The sequence below is a fragment of the Arvicanthis niloticus genome, chromosome 13, assembly GCF_011762505.2.
Source record: "Arvicanthis niloticus isolate mArvNil1 chromosome 13, mArvNil1.pat.X, whole genome shotgun sequence".
In the NCBI taxonomy this organism is placed as follows: domain Eukaryota; kingdom Metazoa; phylum Chordata; class Mammalia; order Rodentia; family Muridae; genus Arvicanthis; species Arvicanthis niloticus.
Genome location: NC_047670.1, coordinates 11,455,535 through 11,461,958, shown reverse-complemented (window position 1 = coordinate 11,461,958; position 6,424 = coordinate 11,455,535). Strand labels below are relative to the sequence as shown.

The following is a 6,424-nucleotide window of genomic DNA, read 5'->3' as shown; positions in this document are numbered from 1 at the left end:
GGTAGAATTGTCCTGAGCACCCAAGTGTGCTCCCTATCCCGTTAGGAACACACTGTCTTTCAGCGGGTGGTTTAGATAGGTCTGTGTGGTCTGGAAGATCCCAGGTAAGCAATCCAGCTGCTAACTTACAGATATCAGGCGTAAGATCTGGCCACCAAGTCCATGGAGGATGTATAGCAGTAATTGACCACACAGCGTTTCCTTCTTCATTAATCACCTCCCAGGTTTGTCGAATGGGGGTATGGGGGTTGCTGTCCTGACTCAGGATTGCGTTTACGACATAAATGCAACTTAAGAGGATTATTAGTCTTTTCCAAAATCCACTCATCTGGACTAGTTTCGGGAGGGGCCCTTTTGACATGTGAAGCATGAACCCAGGTGGGGATCCCTTCCACCTTAATGGTGGTTGGGGTTGTCAACAGTACTAGGTAGGGTCCTTTCCAGCGCGGCTCGAGATTTCCCATCCAGTGTCTCCGTACCAGGACAGCGTCTCCAATCTCAAACTGATGGGGAACTGCAGGCTCTCCGGTGGTGTAAGTGTCTTTCAGCTGTTCCCAAATATCTCTCCTGATCGTCTCAAGGGCCTTTAAATGGGCTAAAAGGTGGGTGGAAGGTATAAAATTATTGTCATCAGGGTGTGCCACACTATCTAGGGTTTCAAACAGAGGCGGAGGTGCACCGAACAGTATCTCAAAGGGTGTTAGTCCCAAAGGTCCGGGTGTGTTGTGGACCCGGAACAGGGCTAGGGAGAGAAGGGCTGTCCAGTCACTCCCACCAGTCTCAATCGATAATTTCGTAATGGTCTCTTTAATAGTTCTATTCATTCTTTTTACCTGCCCTGAGCTCTGGGGTCGGTAAGCACAATGTAACTTCCAATTTATCCCCAGTTGTCTGGCCAGTCCCTGACTTACCTGGGCAACTAAGGCAGGCCCATTGTCTGACCCAATTACCTTAGGTACTCCAAATCGGGGAAGGATGTCTTCCAGTGTCTTCTTGGCCACTACATTTGCTGTTTCTTTCTTGGTGGGAAATGCTTCAACCCACCCTGAAAAAGTGTCTATGAAAACTAGAAGATATTTGTTGCCATATCGGGCAGGTTTGACTTCTGTGAAATCGACCTCTCAATAAGTTCCAGGTCGATCTCCCCGTAGGCGCTTTCCCCCACTATGCCTGCTGGATCCGGCATTAGTGAGGGCACACGTCCTGCAGTTTCTTACCAGATCTTCGGCTGTCTTTTGGAGCCTAGGAATGTGGTAAGGGGATTTGTTGGATAGTTCTATCATTTTTCTGGCCCCCAGGTGGGTGAGGTGGTGCATACTGGTCAGGTATTCTAGCCCCTCTTCTTCTGTGAGGACTCTCTTTTCGAGGGCCCTCTCATCCTGGCGGGGCCCCACTTTGGCTATTAGAGTCATTGGTCCATGTGCCGCCTCTTTAGCCATCTGATCTGCCATCTGGTTTCTCTTTTCGATAGGGCCAGTCCCCTTCTGGTGTCCTGGGCAGTGGATGATTGCCACATTTCGTGGCAAGTGGATAGCCTCTAGTAAATCAAGAATCTCCTTTTTATTTTTAATGTCTCTGCCTGCAGACGTCAGCAACCCACGCTGTCTGTAAATTGCCCCATGAACATGGGCTGTTGCAAAAGCGTATAGGCTATCAGTATAAATGTTTACAGACTTCCCTTCTGCCAGTTTTAGGGCTTGGATCAGAGCAATAAGTTCTGCTTTTTGCGATGAAGTTCCTTCCGGCAGGCTGCTAGCCCAAATGACAGTCCTTCCATCTACTACTGCTGCCCCAGCCCTTCGCTTACCTTCTTTCACGAAGCTACTTCCATCGGTGAACCAGGTCTCTGCCTCAGGCCATGGCTGGTCGGTCAAATCTGACCGGGTCCCTGTTTCTTCAGCCAGTATCTCTTCACACTGATGTACTGGTGTCTCATTGGCTTCAGGTAGCAGGGTAGCAGAGTTGAGGACGGCAGGTGGAGCGAAAGTCACTCACTCTGTTAGTAACAAGCTCTGGTAATGGGTGATTCTAGCGTTGGTTATCCAGCGGTCTGGCGGTTGTCTGATGATGTTTTCAAGGGCATGGGGGGCCACTACTGTCACTTTCTGGCCCAGAGTTAGCTTATCAGCATCTTTTATCAGTGTGGCTGTTGCAGCTATCACTCGAAGGCAAGAGGGCCATCCGCTAGCTACAGGATCTAGTTTTTTTGACAGATAAGCCACCGGACGCTTCCAAGGTCCTAGAGCTTGGGTGAGGACCCCTCTGGCGATCCCCTTTCTCTCATCAATATATAGGGTAAAAGGCTTGCTTAAATCTGGCAGTGCTAGGGCAGGGGCCTGTAGCAGTGTCTTTTTAAGAGTTTCGAAAGCCACCTAGTGTTCTTTTGTCCAGATGAACTTCCCTTTTTCTTTTGTCAAGGGATATAATGGGGCTGCCAAAGTGGCGAATCCTGGAATCCAAAGCCTACAAAATCCCGCGGTCCCCAGGAATTCCCTTACCTGGCGAGGGGTGGTTGGGGTTGGGATTTGTGTGACTGTCCATTTTCTGGCTTCTGTGAGCCACCGCTGTCCATTTTTTAGGGTATATTTCAAGTATGTCACCTCAGTTCGACATAGCTGTGCTTTCTTAGCAGAAACCCAATACCCCAACTCACCTAACTCAGCCAGGATCTTCTGAGTCCCCAGTTCGCAATCTTTTTGGGTCTCTGTGGCCAGCAAAATGTCATCAATATAAATGATAAGAGTCACCTGGGGGTTATTAGCGCAGAAGGGGGCAAGGTCCCAGTGTAGAGCTTCATCGAATAGTGTTGGGGAGTTTTTGACTCCTTGGGGTAACCTCGTCCACGTGAGTTGTCCGGTTCTCCCACTCTCAGGGTTCCGCCACTGGAAAGCAAACAGGGGCTGGCTGTTTGGATGTAACCTCAGACAGAAGAAGGCATCTTTTAAATCTAAGATGGTATACCAGGTTCGAGTGGGTGGCAATGTACTGAGCAAGTTGTAGGGGTTGGGCACTGTAGGGTGGACATCTTGTACCCTCTTGTTGACTTCTCTAAGATCCTGTACTGGACGATAGTCGTTTGTCCCCGTTTTTTTTTACTGGCAATAAGGGAGTGTTCCAAGAGGACCTGCAAGGGACTAAAATCCCCTGTTCTAACAGTCTCTTAATGTGGGGGCATATGCCCTCTCTAGCTTCCTTGCTCATGGGGTACTGTCGAACCCCAATGGGGGTGGCTCCAGACTTGAGCTCAGTCACCACAGGGGGGGCCTGTCTAGCCATTCCCGTGCCCCCTGTCTCAGCCCACGCCCGAGGAAATCGAAGTAACCATTCCTGAAGCTCCTCGGAGGGCTTCTCTCTCTCTTGGTATAGCCGGTATTCTTCTTCTAGCTGAAGGGACAATATTAACATTTGGGGTGTCTCAGTTCCCCATGACAGTTCCGGTCCAGAGGGGGCAAATTTTATCTGGGCCTTTAGTTTGGTTAACAAGTCTCTGCCCAGTAAGGGCGTAGGGCACTCTGGTATTACTAAAAATGAGTGGGATACCTGGTTTCTTCCAAGATCCACTGTACAAGAAGTCGTCCACGGATACGGTTTTTGTCCTGTAGCCCCAATCACCAGCGTCTTTTTATCTTGTATCTTTCCCAGAGGTTTTTTAAGCACAGAATATTCTGCTCCCGTGTCCACCAAGAAATCTATAGGGGTCCCCTCTATTTTCAGAGTTACCCTAGGCTCAGAGAGGGGAACCGAACCCCGACTTCCCTAATCTTCACTATCTAAGGACAGCACTTTGGTCTCTTTCTTTTTAGGACACTCTCGGGCCCAATGGCCTTTCTCTTTGCAGTATGCACACTGGTCTCTCTCCAGTAACAGCTGGTCTCTTTTGGGTCTCCTTGGCCCCTGCCTTCTGCCGTCACCCAGGTTCCCTGTCTGTCTAGCCCTTCCAGTTCCCTGACGCCTTCCTTCTCCTACCACTGCGGCCAGTATCCTTGTTAGGTTCTCTTCTTGTCTCTTTTCCCTTCTATCTTCATCCTCAGACCTTTTTTTCTTTTCTCTCTCCTGTTTCTTTTCCTCTGGCTCTCTCTTATGATACACTTTCTCAGCCTCTTTCACCACATCTCTGATAGTATAATCTTGCAGTCCCTCAATACGCTGTAACCTCCTTCTAATATCCGGGGCAGACTGTCCAATGAAAGCCATGATTACAGAAGCTCGCTGCCCCTCTGACATAGGGTCAAAAGGAGTGTACCTAAGGTAAGCCTCCATGAATCTCTCTAGGAACACAGAGTGGGGGTTCTATCGCTCCTTGCATAACCTCTCTTACCTTTGCCAAATTGGTGGGTTTTCTCGCTGCACCCCTGAGACCAGCCACGAGAGCCCGGCGGTAAATGGACAGCTGTTCCCTACCTGCTGCCGTGTGGTAATCCCACGGAGGACAGGTCAAGGGAAACCCCTTGTCTATAGCAGCCTGAGTGGCGGGGTGTCCTTGATTATCTCGGATATTTTTCCGAGCCTCAAGGAGAATCCTCTCCCTCTCTTCGGTAGTGAACAGTGTCTGTAGGAGCTACTGACAGTCATCCCACGTGGGTTGGTGGGAAAACATCAGGGACTCTATCAGGCCTGTGAGTCCTGCAGGATTTTCTGGAAAAGGGGGATGGTTAACTTTCCAATTATAGAGATCAGAGGAGGAAAAAGGCCAATACTGCAGGAGCTGCAGCTCATTCTCACCAGTTGGGGGCGGCCCAATGGCCCTAAGGGGCAGCGCCACGGTGGAGTCAGGTCCTACAGGAGTGGCTCCACATCAGCTCCTGGTACCTGCTGAGGGCCCCCCTGTGGCCCCAGAGGCTGGGGCCAGTGCAGGGGCTGAGGGCAGAGTGCAGGTTGGGGAGCTGGGGGGTAAGGTGGGGGCAGGAGAGTGGGCCATTCAGGGGGTTCTTCTATATCAGGGTATATATTTGAAACGGACGCCGGCTGGGTGCTGGGCTCACCTTCTTCATTCTGACTTGGTTTCGGTCTTCCTTCTGTGGAGCCCTCTCGCACAGCCAAGACCCAGGAGCTTGGTTGGCGAGGTGGGAGGAAAGGCTCAACCCACAGGGGTGGATAATGAGCCAAGTTTTCCCACACGGTGATGTATGGTTGATGATCTGGATGCGACCCTGGTCCTTCCTGAAAAACAACTGCCCTAACGGCTCTAATGGTGGGTAAATCAAAAGTCCCTCGAGGTGGCCATCCCACATTGAAAGTTGGCCACTCAGAGGTGCAAAGGGTCCGCCAAGGCCCCTTTTTTACAACTACTGACAATAATCGTCCTCTGTCCCTAACGTCCGACCAATGGTCCATAGACAAAGACAAAGGGATTGTCACAGCCTGTCCCATCTTGTCAACCAGAAAACGCAAAATCAGGATAAGAACACAAGACCCTAGCACAAAAACGGGATAAGAACACAAAACCCTATCACACAAACAGGATAAGAACACAAGACCCTAGCACTGCCAAACACACTCGCCCATGTTTAGTCTTATATAGTCAGCCAAATGCAAGTTCCAATGGGGCAGGTCCTCGTACCTTCCCCTGTAGGAGGAGTGCTTTGTCTCCTTCATTCAAAAAAAATGGGCAGTCAGGCTATCCTGACTCCCTTCCATTTGGGACGTCTCCCAGATTTTTCAGCCTCAGACCGTTGGACCTCATGGTCGCACAACGGCAGCTGTCAGAACCTAAACCTGAGCCAGAAGCCAGAATCCAGACCCAAACACCGCACTCAAATACACCTCACTCACAGACACACAGACACACAGACTTAAACCCACCTCCAAGAGGTCTTCGGAGGTCCTAGGTGATCGCGCAAACCCTGGACAGGCTTCCCGGCCAATGCACCAAGATGTAAGGCTCGGGAAGCCCCCAAAGGGGACCCCACTCAAGTCACAGGATGGCGTGCACCCAAAGGACACACGGAAGACCAACTTGCTGCAAGAACACGAGGTAGTTTAATGGCGGAACGTTCCGGGCCGACACGTGTCTCAATGTAGGAGACAGGGGCATCGACCTCGTGGCTCCAGGGTTTAAGGTTAATATAAGCTCTGGGTAGGGAAAAGGAGAAACTTTCGCGTGGGTGCACATGATTGGTTGTTTTTCAATTTTTGAACATCTGGCCAAACCGGTCCATGGGGGCGGGGAGCAGTTCCTGCAGGCGGACGTTTATCTCTTATCTTCATTCCTGGGATGACTTGGGTAGCCGATTGTCCTGTAACTCTGCATTCTTTGTTTACGGATTAACTGGCCTCTGGTTGGCAAACCAGAGGGGCAACTTTAGCTACTCAGGCTAGGGAGAAAGAATCTATAAGGCCCTTTTATATATGTTTTTCATGGGACCCATAAAATTTTCTTTTAGTTGAATGCCCCTCCACTCCTCCAGTCCTGCTGCCAGCTCTA

At 50.4% G+C, this 6,424-nt stretch overlaps 1 pseudogene; it reads right to left on the bottom strand.

Annotated features, from left to right (window-relative positions):
• Positions 1-951: 951 nt before the first annotated feature.
• LOC117718682 (uncharacterized) lies at positions 952-5,370 on the bottom strand (annotated as a pseudogene).
• Positions 5,371-6,424: the final 1,054 nt, after the last annotated feature.